Source organism: Micrasema longulum, unplaced genomic scaffold, assembly GCF_059751315.1.
Source record: "Micrasema longulum isolate JH-2025_06_02 unplaced genomic scaffold, ASM5975131v1 h1tg001268l, whole genome shotgun sequence".
NCBI lineage: Eukaryota > Metazoa > Arthropoda > Insecta > Trichoptera > Brachycentridae > Micrasema > Micrasema longulum.
Genome location: NW_028278455.1, coordinates 219,160 through 236,717, shown reverse-complemented (window position 1 = coordinate 236,717; position 17,558 = coordinate 219,160). Strand labels below are relative to the sequence as shown.

The 17,558-nt window shown below is 33.9% G+C and overlaps 2 non-coding genes across 2 annotated transcripts; one reads left to right on the top strand and one right to left on the bottom strand.

The window, feature by feature from the left end:
- The first annotated feature begins 1,718 nt into the window (after positions 1-1,718).
- TRNAQ-CUG (transfer RNA glutamine (anticodon CUG)) lies at positions 1,719-1,790 on the top strand. The gene has a single exon. It is a non-coding gene; the product is annotated as a tRNA-Gln (tRNA).
- Positions 1,791-2,180: 390 nt separating this feature from the next.
- Positions 2,181-2,252, bottom strand: TRNAE-CUC (transfer RNA glutamic acid (anticodon CUC)). Its single transcript has one exon. It is a non-coding gene; the product is annotated as a tRNA-Glu (tRNA).
- Between the last annotated feature and the right edge of the window lie 15,306 nt (positions 2,253-17,558).

Genomic DNA, 17,558 nt, shown 5'->3' with positions numbered 1-17,558 from the left:
TATGCTGATATAGAGTCAATGTTAAATATTTCTAGTTCACAAAAACGTAGAACTAATATTGACTCCATATATATGTTCGGTATACTAAATGGTATAATCGATGTTCCATCATTACTGGGACTAGTAAAATTTAATATTCCGACTGGTAGATTAAGAAACAATGAAGTACTGTTCATCGATCAGCATAGAACAAACTATGGCCTCAATTCTGCAATGACCCGCCTTTGTCGTATTGTTAACTCACTACAAGATCTGGACTTTTTTGGTTCAAGTTTACAACGATTTAAACGAGCACTAAATAAATAGTCCAGATCTTGTCTTGATGTTCCTTCTGTTTGTCAATGCTTCTTTTCTTTATTTAAATGTTTTTTTTTTACTTTTATTTTATTGTAATATTTAAAACCTATAAATTGTATACATGGACAATGTCCATTAATAAATAAACTCCACCAAAAAAAATTACACCACGAGGCCGACAAACTCCATTATGAACTAACGTAATAAAGTATAAATGAATAAATTTGCTACGACTAGGGAGCGGACATGGAATTTTGATGATGATAATTATATTATTACCATGCATTGTAAAATTAATGTCCCAACATGTTTTAAATTATTTCGGAACCGTGTAAAAAGAAGTTCCGTTGCTAAAACGCGGCTAGTATAGGAAGAACATGTCTATTTATTATACCTCAATGGGCTTTTGGGATTATTAGAAAGTCGGCTGCAAGCGAAGATCCCCTAAAATATGCAATAGTTGATATCATATTGGTGCCTTGTGTTTACACGTGTCCCAAGTCCCAAGCCAGTATTCCCCCACCCGCCGCACGACACGTGGCCATTGATCGAGTGATGACAGGGTGGCGTGCGGATAATGCCATTAATCAAAACCTCATAAATACTAGAAAGCTATATAGTTGATAAGTCCATAGCAAGGAAACTGACATTGCATTCTGATATTTCAATAAAAACAAATTTAAATAATTAAATTTCTGTATGTATGCAAGAAATGTATGCATGAAAAGCGATTTGCTTATGAATGTTGATAAATCGAAAGTGATGGTTTTTGAAAGGGATGAAAATATAACTAAATGTGAGATCAGCGTGAACGGAGATATTCTGAATCAGGTAGAAGAATTTGCGTACCTGGGAAGTATGTTTACTAGGGATGGGAAGACCGAGAAAGATATTGAAAGGAGGGTGAGTGCCGAGAATAGGGTGAACGATGCACTGAAATCTACTTTGGCAAACAAATTTTTATCGCAGGAGGCTAAACTAGCAGTTCACAACGGAGTTCTAGTGCCAACTCTAATGTATGGGAGCGAAGTATGGAATCGGAAAAATGATGATGAAAGTAGGTTGAATGCTGTCGAAATGCGATCCCTCAGGCGAATGTGTGGTAAAACAATGTATGATAGATGCACAAATGTCGAGATCCGTGAAATGTGTAAGGCTGAGACATGCATTATCAACAGAATCAAGAAAGGGGTACTACGTTGGTTTGGACATATAGAGCGAATGGACAGCGAAAGAACGGCTAAGAATATTTACATGAAACGGAAACGGCGTGATGGTTTGTTGTTGTGTTGTAGAAGCATTTTTTTATTGTTGCCAGTGATTTAATCAAAAAGGCAAAATTAAAAGTGGCTCTCTCTCACAGTAAAATTAGTTTATTTGAAATTTGGTTTTTGTACAATACTATGTCACTCCCTAGCCGCGGTTCCATGGTGTAATGGTTAGCACTCTGGACTCTGAATCCAGCGATCCGAGTTCAAATCTCGGTGGGACCTGTCTTTTTGAAGCTTTTCTAAACGTTTGCAATTATCAAATTATTAAAATAAAATATTGCAATATCTTTTGACTGCACTTGAATTATTCTGCATTGAATAAAAATAGTTTAGTTTTGTAGCTACAAAAGCGAAGAAATAAATAAATAACAAAAAACCGTCACACCATTTTTCCGAAGGCGTAAGCAGAGGAAAGAACGCCACTCTACTCAGTATTTGCATACAGACTTCGCTTCTTACGCCTGCGCCTTTTATATTAACCTAAATTTTATTTTAAAATATCAACGACGTTTACTTGTTTGTTTACTGGTTTTGCAATATTGCAATAATAAAATAATTTACTTTTGTTTTCACTTTAGATAAATAAATACTACTCAAATTTATGCAAAAATATTCCGGTACCGGGAATCGAACCCGAGCCTCCTGGGTGAGAGCCAGGTATCCTAGCCACTAGACCATACCGGACAATGTTGAGGGCGGCCATAACTAAATATATAAATACTTAAAGTATTGATTTAAATACACCATATTACGAAAATTACTTTTATTTCTGTTGATCTTTGTTAAAATATTGCATTGAAAGATATTTCATTAAATCAAATTCTTTTATAATTTATTATACTTTAAAAAATATCAATGATATTTAATCTAACTACGCACAAAATTCGGTGAGCTTACATTTGCGGTCGCAGGCATAGTCAATGGTCGCAGGCCCAATGGCATGGAATGCTCTCAAAAAAACTTAAAACCCACTTGTAAATCAAATAATCTAAAAAAAATTCTGACAACTAAATCATTTAAATAAACCCGTAACGTGTCATAACAAGGTAAATTGTTTTACTAAAATTACAAATCTAAAAAAGTTCTAATTAAATGTATTTATTTACTGAATTACTTTCTAAAGCGCCCTTGAGTTAATGTATTACAAAAATAACGCGATATAAATTATCCATATTAATAATAATAGTAATAACAATAATAATATTTAAAAAAGAACGGTTTAAGAAAATGATAAGGATGCTCACTTTTATAACGTTTACTTTCTACTAAACAATAGATGGCAGTAATGCGGAATAGTAGTACTTATTAAAAATATTTTATTTATTATTTCTGTTTTATTTAAAATATTTTCCAAAACTCAATTTATCCTTTCGCAATTCTTTATTTTATTTACTTTGTACTTTAAAAAGAATTCAATGATGTAAAAAAACTGCTCAAAAAAATGTTAAGTATGCCCGCTTTTTCAACGTATTTTGCTACTAAACAATAGATGGCAGTAATCTCTATCACGTCCTCTTAAAGCTTCGTTGCTCGTAACAAATATTTTTTTGACTTCCATTTCGACAAAGTAGGTACCTAGACAAAATTTCATGCATTGAGCACTTCTGTGGCGCAGCATAGAACGCCGATCGGGGGCAATAATCGGGTCAGGGTTGAGGGTTGAAAGAACAAAGCCCAGGAAAAACATACACTGTACCCTATTATGCAAACTGTTGTGATGTTTCTTCACATTATGAATACATACCGTCAAATGTGACAATTTTGCCTAGCCATGACAATTTTGCCCACTGCCAAAATCCTTAACAAAATCAAGTTTTAAAGAAAGAAAAGTTACTGGTATCATAAAAATTACATTTGGTACGTATATTTTGATAGTTCCATGGCAAAACTAAATATTTAGTTTACCGCCAGCTTCAGTTGATCACTTGAAATTTGAAGTTAAACTTGAAGGTCTGTTTGTGTATATCTCCAAATATTGTCAAAACTTTTGTTATTGCGGAGTTTGTGTTGAAAGGAGGCAAGTATGTTTTATATATTTCATTGCATACATAATAAAGATGCTAAAGAACTTATTTCTGTATATCTATTTGAACAAACACAATAGATATTTAAGAGGGCAAAATTGTCTTAGATTTCTTAGCTAGTGTTTTGACAATTTTGCCCACGTCTAGGGTTGTCGCTACATACTACATTGAAAAAACATTATCCAAGAAAGTAGAAAAAAACAAAGTAGAAAATATAAAAGAAAATAAAGTAATTGGCAAAAACATGATTTTAAACGAGGTAACGGGATGTTTTGTTCAAACTGACCCATAAATCAGATTTTTTGCCAAAGATTTAACAAATAAGATTTTAAAATCTGATTGGTGTTTCAACTTAAATACACGCTGAAAATGACAAGCCAGCTATTCTGTTCATTTAAACTTTTTATACCACACAGCAAATGGTAAACAATCCATCCGATTTTTCTCTGCCATCAGGATCAAAAGATACCTACACCTTATAGAGAACATTGAAAAAAATGTCATAGCGACACGGAAACAACAGACTTTGATGCCTACTCAGTTGATGAATCAACAGATTTCGAGACATTCATCATTAGAAAATTACGACGAATATGAACAACGTGCCTCCGAATCTTCGGCCAAGGAAAACGAAAAAACAGTGTCTGATCCGCTTGAAATTAATAACGGTGACGAAGTCGCTTTCGTTTTAATAAAGTTTAACACTTTTGATACGCAAAATGACAAATATTATGTCGGTTAAGTTATCAGTGCATCAACTACCACAATTTTAAAATTGTTATATCATTTGTAAGACGAAAACGTAATGGAGCTTTATGTGATCTCAAGTTGAGGATATTGCTGATGTATTTAATTGGAACATAGTTAAATCTTTACCTGTACCTGTAATCTTGCGTCAAGGTTTTCATAAATTCAATGTAAATCTTAAAAACTGCAAGATAGAGTCATTTTCTGTGAGTAAATTAAAAATTGTTATGGAAAAACCAATTTTAATTTTTACCATTCAAAAATAATTTAAACCATTTCAAAAAATGTAAGAATATCCGACCACATTTTAGAAAGTTTAATTTATTTAATTTGGTAGCTTTTGGTGAAATTATGAAGAACTATTTTTTATTTTAAATGTTTTTTGCATAAATATTTTCAACAGTCTAAAGAAGAAAATAAAACATACAAAATATTATGAATTCTGCACATAAAATACAATTTCAAAGTATAGGTAATCTAGCAAATAATTGCAATGCTGTACAAAAAAAATAAATATCGTTTTTTTACTCCATACACATTTAAAGAAAAATTGTTTTGGGGGCAAGCTCCCTTAATTACGAAAATCGCATCAGAACTGAAATGGTTTGTAAAAAAAAAATGCCTTTTGCATAGTCAAACACGAACAAATTAAAAGGATTAGAGATAAACTCCTTTGGTTTTGTTAAAAATCCAATTATGTGCCAACCCTGGCCCACAAATCCACATTGTATAGAAAAATTGAGGAAATAGTTGACAATTTTGCCCACCGGCCTTTTTCATTGATTTTATAATGATGATGCCTCAATGATGCTATTGTTTAAACATAAACAGTTTTTTTCGCCCAAAAAGTAGTAATAAACCGTATGATAAGGATGATAAAACCAAAAATAACAGTTAATTACCAAGTGGGAAAAATTGTCAACAAGTGGAGATAATTTTGCCCAGCATGTTTTGTCTTCTAAAATTGCACAAATAAAAGGAAAGCAAACGTTTTGTACTTGTAAAAATGCTCAGAATAATTAGTATCACTATTCAACAAAATGGATAGGAGTAGTCCTGTACAAAAAAAATATGATATTGTAAAAGTTTGTTAAAACTGGGCAAAATTGTCACGTTTGACGGTATATATACATAATATTGCGCACTATAATCACCCCTTATAGATAACAATAAGGTCATATTATTTTTACTTAAAGTGATCAAAAATATAAAAAATACGCAACAAATAAATTATGTAAAATTTAAACTAATACAATAAAAAATACATTAGATATTCTAGATATGTTTTTGTTCTTATTTGTATTTCTTTTTTCACGTTTTCAAGCTTTTATTCTTTTAATAAGCAAATAATATATATTACCTTTTTACAGAAATTTAACGTTAAATTTATTTTAAGTGTTGTTCTTCCAAGCATATTTTTATGTTTTATGTATGTTTGCAAAAAAATATTCGTAATATTGTTAGGAGGAAGATTTAGTACGATTTATATAAATTATTTTTCAACCTTTGTGTACCAAATAAATAAATTAACAATATTTCGTCATGATCGTTAAAAATAACGCGTGTAATTTTTTTCTACTTTATATGAGATAGGTTTAATTTTTTTCCCCACTTTATTTCATCATACATCCTTTGATACTTGGGTAAGTTTTATATAAACAGGGTGTTCTTTAAACCCTGTCACATCCGAAACCAAAATGATCAGTATGAGCAAGAAGACATATTGGCTTATAAAAATATTTTTTTAAAACAAATTATTTAAAAAAAAAAAAAAATATCAGAAAAAGCAAATGGTTGCTTACTTCTCCCCTGCAGAAGTAAGCAACCGTTTGTTTTTTTATATATTTTATATTTAAACATTTTCTTTTTTCTAAATATTTTTTTAAATAATATGTCTTCTTGCCCATACTGATCATTGTGGTTTCGGATGTGACAGGGTTTTAATAACATCCTGTATATAATTATATAGAGTTTTCTTCATCCACTTGGACAAAGTATTTTATTTTTTTAATGTGTATTTGGAAAATAGCATCAGCGACTTTACAATTAATGTAGCATGTTAATAAAATCGCAATGCATTGCCATCTTACTCAGAAACCAGATATATCAAGTTTAGTAAAGTTGCATTCTGCAACGCGGATTTATCCGCTATGCGCGAGGAAATATGATTAGCCGATAACAAAGAGAGGTCATTTTGCCAATGATCGAGGTGCAATTAGTGGAATCGGTATAACTAATAAGCGGTATTTTCCACTGCAACTTATGTAATCTGGTAATGACGAAATTCTGCAACAGTCAGTCAACCCACAACACAAGAAATGGGCCATTCACATCATTTTTAAAAATCACACGGTGAGATGGAATTACATTATTTTAACAGAATATAAACAATTATTGCACAATGTGTGCATACGAGAAGAAGAGGATAGATGTATTCGATATGTGGTGTTGGAGAAGGGTGCTGCGTCTGCCTTGGACAGCCAGAAGGACGAATGCATCAATACTGGAGAGCTCGATATTACAACTCGTCTGTCAGTGGTGTGTTTGAGGAGGATACTGTCTTTCTTTGGACATATTGTTAAACGTGAGCCAGACAATCTAGAAAAGGCAATAATGTCTGGCCGAGTTGAAGGTAGGAGAAGCCGGGAAGAATCCCGTATAGATGGACTGACCAAATAAAGGTGGCTACTGGGCTAAAATTTGATGAGTTAGTTCGTTCCACTGGAGTGGAACAGATTAATCAGAAGTGTTCATGGTGATCACGATCCTCAGCATTAAGTGACCGACTTAAAAGAAGAAGAAGAAACAATTACTAAACGTTTTTTATAGTCTTAAAATAATTGTTCTATTATTTTTTATTTATTTAATGGCGAGCAAACTCACTACCCATTGCACTAAGGGGCCGATTCTCGATTTCTTTTGCAGGATTTTTACCGTAGTAGCCACTAAATAAATTAAAAAATGTAATGAAAATCTCTTCATCCTAATTTTCCCGTGTCGTGTGGATTTATCTTGAGTCAGTATCCGGGCGGATTGAAAATACAGTTATATGGGTGAAATAGATCCAAAATCTTAGACGAGTGTTGACGACTCGATGCCTACACTCTATAAAAATCCCAAAATGGAAATCGACTGGAGCGGTCCGCCACATAATATAGTTATGAGTGTTCGCCTACCGAGGTCCTAAGTTCGATTCCTGGCAGAAGTGACGTGAACTATTCTGCCCTCATGAGCACGAGGGCAGCTTTTCAACAAAAATCACAAAATGAGTTAAATATGAGGTAATGTTCTACAAGAAATTTCAAACCATTTGAAATAAAACAAAAAGCAGTAAAAAGTTATTTTAATGCAAAAAACGATATAATATTTTTTTAAGTTCTCAAGTTAATTAAACAATAAATAACACAATATCTAGAGATTCATAAGTAAAACAACAGTGTAGATATGAAAGAAACTGGTTTTATGCTTAGGAACAATTACAATACTAAGTTTTTACGTGTGATTATTTACAATGTTTAATAATTTTCATGAAGTTGATAAATACTCAAAAGTGTCATACCTCAAAATATGACTTTTGCAAATAGCTGCCTTTTTGCTTATGGGGGCAGTATTGGTTTTAAAGCAGGTTCTGCACTGCGATATGTCATTGATCTTGGCCTGGTACCTGAAGCTTAAAACTGATGACCTTATCTTCCATGTTATAAAAATGATCAGGATACGATGCAATTGGAGTACCAATGCAGTGGCCTATGCACCACTGTGTGTGGACAGGGAAACGATGATGACGATGATGAAAATTAATCTCGAAAGTTTTGGAAGAACCATTTTCTCTCTTTCAAATCTTATACCCGTATGCAGAGACAAAACTTAAGGTGAGGAATGTACATTATATTGTCTTCACCTTCGGATTATTCTCTGCATATGAGATTAGAATGTACTTTCCTCACCTTAAGTTTGGTATAATACTCGTATGCAGAGACTACACTTAAGGTGAGGAATGAACATTCTACTGTCTTCACCTTCGGGTTATTCTCTGCATACGAGATTAGAATGTACTTTCCTCACCTTAAGTTTTGTCTGTGCATACGGGTATTAATCTCAAATCATTTTGTTCCCGTTATTTTTTATGCGACTTTGTGTGGCGATTTCCATTAATTTTCACAACGCTTAGTTGATTGACTTTAGCACAACATTTCAGTGTATTTTTAGCTTATGAGATAAGTCACTGCAAGTTGTTTCCGTTGGCAAGGTTTTAAGTATTCAATGGTAATCATAATAATATAACTGACTAACCGCTGCGCTGTGCAGTTTACTGCAGCGGTAATCGGGGTCGTTTCCATAAAAGTTCGAAGACAAAATTCGTGTCCATTTCGACCACTGGCGTATAGTAAATAAACACATGATTCCTATACTATAGTCCTTAAAATATAGCTTGATTAGAATGACAGCTGTCAAACTAATTTATTAGTGATGGGAAATTACTGATCACTGATCAAATCGATCTTATCAGTTATTTCATGCAATCATGTTTCCGAAAATTGATATAAAAAACGAAAAAACAAGCCTATATAGTGTGCTTAACATAATTGTTCACCAAAAACTGAGACATTTATACTTTTTTCATGAACAACATCAAACGAATATTTTTTTTATTCGATCAATTTGTCCCATCTCTAACGTTTTTGCAAAATGGTGTAACCTTGTAAAAACGTCGTTAATAATCAGGTTTATTTAAGTTTTTTTGTTTTAAAGCTGATTTTATATATTAATGCTGATTTATGTTTCAAGCGTTGTAATAAAAAAATTAATTAACACGCCAGATACAAATGATTTTTCGTGTGTCAATATAAATAACTCCTTTGACGTTACTACAAAGTTATGTCGTCACTTTTTCTGACAACTGTCATTCTTATCATGTTACATTTTAAGGACTATAGCAATGAACATACACTAAGAAATAGAAAATTTAACGTTGCCCTAAAAAATCTGAAAAAAGATAAACCAAATCACGATATAAATGCAAATATTCACGTGAGAAAGAAATGCAAGGAATGTAACTATCTACGAATTGAAATTCTATATGTAATATGTTTATTTGACTATGGGTCATACTCATAAACTTTGTGTAATATTACGCCTAGACATTAGACATAGTGGTAGAATACGGGTGGGCACTCCATCCATATTATGTTTATTTATTTAAGTTTTTGTACATAATGTTATTTGTACATTGGCGGGCTTATTGCCAAATGGCAATTTCTTCCAACCAACCAATAAAATAAAAGTTTTATTTTTATAATTCAAGTTACAGAACATATTCAATAGAAAAAAAAGATTAAAAAGCTAAAGATATATAAAAATAGAAATAAACGTAATAAATTACCTTAAATCAAAACTATTACTCAATGGGAAAAGGAAAAAAGAGGAAAAGGGAAAGGAGGAGAGATTAAGGAAGAGAAAGGAGATGTTTCTTCAGCCGTGATTTAAACAGAGATAATGCAGTAACATCTTTAATGGTGGATGGGAGATGATTCCACAGTCGAGCCGCATGGACACTATATGAGTTAGATAAGAAAGAGGAATTGTGGATGGGTATTAAAAGAGTGCCTTGAGAATTAGAACAAAGAGGTAAACCACGAACTGATAAGCGTTGAAATTTTTCACGCAGGTATATAGGAGCGTTAGGACTATGAAGTACATTGAACAGAAGTGAGAGGGAATGATAGTCTCAGAAGTGAGAGGGAGTGATAGTGATAGTGATTATGGCGGTAGAATAAAGATGGTATTCCTATCCTTATTCTACCAATTTAAAAAATCGTAGCGCTGATAATACCACACAAATTAAATAAAAATAACATTTGGCTTAGTTTAACAGTCTATACACAAATAATAAAAAAAAACACTGAACTTCCTCCCTGTAAATCCATGCAATGCGTCACGTAGTCTCGTTTTATGATTCAGCGCTTCGGGGATCAAGGACACGAAGTTTTGGCACACAACTAGAAACCTCACTTCCATTTTCTGTTTACAAGTTTTCATACGCACAACATAGTTCATAATATACCATAGTAACAATGTGATGTTTAGTTTTCCCCCGATTAGTCTTGCCTTGCCGCCGACAGAGCGTGCCAACTACCCACAGAAGTTTGGAAATAGTCCCGGGGAATTGTTTTTATTTCAAGCTGTCAAAATTATGAACCTCAGGCATTACGAGTATTAAGTGGTGTTCACACAAGAACAATTTTCCTGTCCCAGAATCGGACCTATTCTGCCCTCATAAGCAAAAAGGCAGGTATTCGCTAAAGCCATTGTTCAATATTTCGTTTATTAAATAATACATTTTGTAAAGAACGTATTTAAATTACTGACAACTTCGTTGCGAAGATTTGGCGGGTTAAAATAATACTTTACAAAGAACGCTTTATTGGTTAATTTTGTATACCGACTAGCAATTTCGGATGTTATTGTTCTACTTTGCAAGATTTTTATTTCTTTAAGTGTCGTATATCGTGAATTATTGTTTTATGCCCTTTTAAATGTCGTCTACTGAAGTTCAGATATTTTTCGGTGTATACTTTGTACCCTTGTATTTTTTTATATAATATTTCAAAGAACCGGACATTTGTCCTATACTTAAGTGTTAAGATCCTAGGATAACTAGTTTAGTTTATTGTTTCTTGTCCTGGGATGTCACATATAATTTAATTTATTGAGGAAGAGAAATCTTGCAATTGTTTCAAAAGGTCTCAGATATATTTTGTTTGGCACTAATATATCAGAGTTATTTTTTGTAGAATGTAATCGAAATAGATTTTGGAAAGCTTGTGAGAGAGGAACAAGCTTTAGTCTTCTTCTTGAAGTCTGCAAGTGTGCTTGCAGAGTTTCTGACGGAAAGTCAGACCGTAGCAGGCGAGGAGTGTACGCATCCTCGAGTGTTACGAGTTACGAGTGTGAGGGTGTGATTGCCCTGTGGTTTTATTTGAGCTGATTTGTGTATTTAATGACTATATGTGCCCGCTCAACTTTTTCAGACTGTATTCTATTGTAATTTATGTGACATTGCGGAATTTAGAAAATAAATAATATTTTGAAGAAACTTTGTGTCTTTTTCCTCATTCGCATGTCACCCGAGATTGGCGAGACCATCGAAGCGAGAACTCTGCACTAGCTGGCGTGAACAGCCATATTGAGAAGCCATATCTGAGATAGTTTGGTCACGTAGAACGAATGGACGACGAAAGAATGGAAAAAGAAGTATATATGGCGAAAATGAACGGCAACGTGAGACGAAGACGACCAAGGAAGACGTGGCATGATCAGATAAACCAAAATCTTAAGTCTGGTCATGTCAAAAGCAGACAGAACCGAAGGGCATGTATGACAAGATGTATGAATGTGGAAGAGACTAGGATTGTATGCCAGGATAGACGTGTGTGGCGGTCCATTCTCTCTGCCTACCCCTACGGAGAAATGGCGTGATGGTAGTAGTAGTAGTAGTAGTAGTAGCATATTTTGAGATAAACTTTTGAAAACTATGAATAATCATAAGTAGAAACACGTTGTGACAACTGTTTCTAAGCATAAAACCTGTATGTGTCATATCTAGAATGTGTTTTTGCTTATAAAATTCTAGATACTATGTTATTGCTTTAAAAACTTGGAAAACGTTAAATCATTTTTAGTACCAAATGATTTTTTACTGCTTTTTTCTTTATCTCAAATAGTTCGAAATTACCTATCAAACATTATTACATCATATTTAATTCATTTTGAGATTTTTGTCGAAAAGCTGTCTTTTTGCTCATGATGGAAGTATTGCTCTAGTGTAAACAGCAATTTAGAGGACCGGACAATGGACGAAGATATTTTCACAGAGATAGACGGGCAGGCTATCTTCGAAGGACAGTGTATTATCACCACCATCGCGCATGGCCGCGTTGTCCTCGTGTGAACGCGCACGGACAGAATGGTGTACAATAATCTATGGTGTACAATAGCCATTTGCTCAATGCGAACGTGACGCTTCCGTGAATCTTTTCTGCAAAAAGGTCGAAAGAAAAATTGAATATTTATTTTTTAGTTCGGCTTTTAACAATTCCAATATATTATCATATATTGGTGTAACTCGCTCGAAACGCACGGCGCGTTGTCGCGTACTCATTTACTCATCTTTCCACGTGTGGCAAAATATTGTATTGTCACATTGTCCTGACTTGCGCGGTCAGGACTGTTAACGGAGCTGGGACAAGACATCATTTTCCTGTCTATTGTATTGTCCTCGTGTAAACCCAGCATTAAAATTATGATTATATATAATTGGCGCCGTTTGAGGCCAATTTTAGCTTGTACTTATAATAATATTTATAGCTTGTTTATCCCAGAATAAAAATATTTTTTTTAAATACAAGGATATCGTGTTAGAAATTAGAATTATCTAAACACGTTTTCTGCATTATTTATTATGTCATTAAAATTGTTTACAAGTGGTTCTTCTGTTTATAGCCAGGAAATTTGAGTCATTCTTTCTCAAAACATCTTATTCCGGCAAAACCTAAAATAAGATAGGTACAAAGAATATGTTCAAAGCAATAAAATCTTGAATGATCATCATCGCCATCTTCATCAGCCCTCTCACACCCAATGGTGGACATAGACCTCCCACTTAGATCTCTCATCTCCCTTTCCTGAGCAAACCGAATCCAACAGCGTCCCGTACAACCCGTCTTGTGTCATCAAATCATCTTTCCTGAGGCCTGCCGACGCTTCTGCTTGTTAGAACCTAGAGGTCGCCATTCCAAGATGTATTTAGTCCATCCAGAGTCTGGTTCTGGCTGTATGACCAGCCCAGTTCAATTTCTGGTGGGTAACCCTGTGGACTACATCTGCGACCTTGAATCCCGCTCATATCCATGTATTAGTTTTTCTGTCTCCTAATGAAATACCCGGATAAATTACAAATTGGAGAAAACCCAACCAGCCTGAAAAGAGTTTGATTCATTGAAGAACTGTAATGTCTGCACCATTAAATAGCTTATGTTATTTCGACGGTCTCTACGTATACTGTCGATTCTGCATTTTGCGAGGTTTACATGAAAGCAAAAAAAAATCTGAACGTTTTTTGAAGAAGCTATTAGGTTCTGAAGAATTGCACAAACATGTGTTTATTGAAATACAATAGATACATGTTTGAAAATTCTACAGTATCTGATCCTCGAAAATGTAGGTTCGATAGTATAGTCGCACATGGGGACCGTCGATTTTAATTGCGCTATTATTTTTTATGGTATCATCATTCTCAATGCACCAGTGATGCATAGAGCAATGCATTGGTAAACCAAATGCAGTTTTTTTTATATCATCTGTTGCATGAGGATAGGGTAATCCGTCTACGCTTCAGGTGCCAGTCCTTCTGAACTTTCTTGTTTCTACAATGAAATATTGCCGTTCAAGCGACCTTTAAAATCAATCATTCACATCCATCCTGTCAGGAATCGAACCCAGGACCTTAAAAATAATAGGTGAACGCGCCGACCACTACACATCTAGGTGGACTTATCTTTACTCAATTTCCTTATTCTAGATGTTTACCTAAGAGCTGCCATCGAGTCGAAAACGCTTGTCCATGTTTCCGATTTTTTTCAAAAGCAGAAAACCTGAATAGTGTGTCTTTTACACCTTTTTTTGACAATTATTGCTTTTTTTCTGTGCCAATCAATTTATTTTTAAAAGCACATCGAACTATGGTTTTTACGCAGCTATTACAAAAAAAAAACAACGTAATGTGTATTAATATAGAATACTTTGGTTGATGTTCAAATTCAACGCTAAACATTAACCAGATGCAGAACAAACCTCATTAAATTATCTGAAGGAATGTACTGAAAAAATATTTACATTCCAATGAAATACCTGAATTTTCCTGAATAAAGTGTTCGCTCGATTACCAAAACATTTATATTCAATTTGTAAAAGTAGATGCAAGCAAAATATATTTTTCGCTGATTGAAAAACTAATTTTTACATAATAGGAACAGCTTGTTTAGCTACAATATTTTTAGTTTGTCCAAATGTTTGTAGACAAAATTTTAACTTTTGAGTTATATTTCGAGATTACTTCCTCACCTTCATAACCTGAAATAACTTAAAATTGAAAATATCTGCTCCACACAGTACACAGGTACGGTTTATGTTTATATTTTTGTACATTTTGTAATATAAATAATATATAAGTATACACAGAGAAATTAAATACACATACGTACATACAGTTTTTTTTAACTTTAAGTAATAACTGTTTTTAAATTTTGTGATTTTCACATGCAAAACAAAGTGTACTGTTATCGACAGGGTACTCGCAAAGGTTTGCTTTCGACCTAATAAATCTCAGCCGAAATCAAATGAGGGTTATCACTAGAGCCCTTTCAGGGCACTGCAGATTGAACAAACACATTGCTAGAATGAATCTTTCCGAAACTTCTAGATGAAGGTTCTGCTGTGCAGATGAGGAAACACCTGAGCACATTTTATGTGAATATGATGCTTTCCTCAATAAAAGAAGCCTCATCCTCGGGGGACCACTGGTTATACCTGGGTCTCGATTATGATGGAAAGATAAGGACGTCATACCTTCGCCAAAATGGTATAGTTGAAGATAAATTCTCTCTAGCAATTACGAAGATACACTACCGGCCCCCTACCTTTAAGTTTTGAGTAAGTACATCAATATGAAACAAGAGGAAGCGTACGTCATGGTATGCATATCTACGCACTAAAATGACATACCTTCAATATGACGTCATAGTTGAAGATAAAAATCTCCCTACCGATTACAAAGATACACTACCGATCCCCCACCATCAAGTTTCGATACAAGTACATCGGTTTGTACCGACACGCGACGGGTCTAGAACTCCTCGATACGTTTATCTACGCATTAAAAGTGACAAAAAGTTTGTTCCACCAAGCATTTTTCCTTTCATTACGATTTACTTATTTTTTTAATCGTTCTGAGGTTGGTACTTTTTTCTTAAAAGCCTATTAAAAATATTAGAGAGAAATAAGTAAAATTTGAAGTCGAATTAAATTCCGACATAACTGTCAGTTTGGCAAAACGAACGCCTAGATGCAAAAAATAATGTCGCTAGATTTTGCCCTATTAACATATGAGAGTATCTAGGCGTAAGAATAAAAAAAATAATTAGTTATTATATTTTTTCATCCGATTTACTATCTTTTTGAGTGTATCGAGAGCCGGCCTTGTAATCGCTCAGTATATAAATAAATAAATACAGACGATCATTAAGCATACCGTCTTGGTAATTGTCAAAAGTCATATAAAAATTATGTTCAAGCAAGTATTTTTTCCTTGAATTGGGATTTATTCGTTTATAATCGCTTTGGAATATAAATGAGAACTATTTTAAATGTTAATGACGTGAGGAACGCGGACTAAATTGTTGCGGTCATTCATTGATTTGTTTCGATCATATGATATCGAGATGACAAGCAGGTAGAACATACCGAGGTAGATACAGATAGTACAGAAGTTAAGTATACAGTCTCGATATATACAGATGAAGATAGCGTTCATAATTGCGGCCCTGAGAATGTTAAAGAGCTCGCCCCCTACCTAATAGCCCGATACTTTACGGATCTGGGATTGAAGGGGGAGATTTAGCAAAACGAAAACTCTCGCCTTCCACACAGTAGTCAGGCTCTTTATAGACCTGGGCTTGGAGGGCGAGAACTATTCACGGGGACCCGTCACAATAGATCTTCACTGGTCGCAGTGACGTCAGGATCTTATATAGCGCTGACCTCCACCTCTAAGAATAAGAACGGGTTACCTCAGTGAGGACACTTTGTTTTTGTGTATTTTTTAGGGAATAACCCGCTAAGTTTATTTATTTTTATTTATTAGTGTGTACACGGCACAAATGCCTTTTATAAACATAAACATAAATACATTTAACATAACAGTGTTCTATTACAAAATTATGAATTAATATAATAACAATATTTCTATACATATTACACAGTTGTTTTATACGTTGTTCTATATAATAACTTTGGGATTTTAATACTTAACATACTTAGGTAAAAAAATAATAAGAAAAATGTAATAATAATAAAAATAAAGATAACTCGGTATATTCGAAATAGAAATATAACAGGAGATTGTCAGCAGGTGGGATAGAGTATGGAAGGAAGTTATGGAAAATACACCACATTTAATGTTTCATGTTTTATGTATAATGCAAAAATTATGAAGAAATAAATATATAAGCGTAGTATTTTTTAATGGCGTTATACTACGTGTGTGTTTTAAAAATGCGCAACTCTTATCTCTATTGAAAACTCGCTTGTTAATAAATAATTCGAACGATAATAACATGGGTAATAATAATGTCTATATTGCGAAATTGCAGTAATAATAATGAATCATCTGGAATTGTATGGATTCCTAACCTTGCGCAATATAATAATGTAATCGTAGGATAGGCACAGAAGGTACAGAACCTAAAACCGGCCTTTTTCTACTACTACTACTACCATCACTACTACTACTACCATCACACCATTTCCCCGTCATGGTAGGCAGAGAGAATGGACCGCCACACACGTCTATCCTGGCATACATTCCTAGCTCTTTCCACATTCTACTCCTTGTCATACATGCCCTTCGGTTCTGTCTGGTTTTGACATGACCAGACTTGAGATTTTGGTCTATCTGATCATGCCACGTCTTCCTTGGTCATCCTCGTCTCACGTTACTGTTCATTTCCGCTATGTATACTTGTTTTGCCATTCTTTTGTCGTCCATTTACTTAACATGACCAAACCATCTCAGAGACCTTTTCTTAATCATATCAATTAAACTTGACTCAGATTTACACCCTAGTCTGATTTCATTATTAGTAACCCTATCATACATTGATTTCCCACACATTCGCCGAAGAAATCGCATTTCAACCGCGTTCACTCGGCTTTCATCCTTCCTCTAACAGTTCCATGTTTCACTTCCATACATAGGTGTTGGGACTAAACCTCCATTGTGCACTGCCAGTTTAGCTTCGATTGACATATTTTATTAGCATTTACTGTGCTTAGTACGCCGTTCATTTTGTTGCCCGTATTCACTTAAGTTTTCCGCTAAAAATTGATAAATATAATTTATATGATAACTGCTCTCAGGTAAAAATCCCGAAAAAGAAAATCG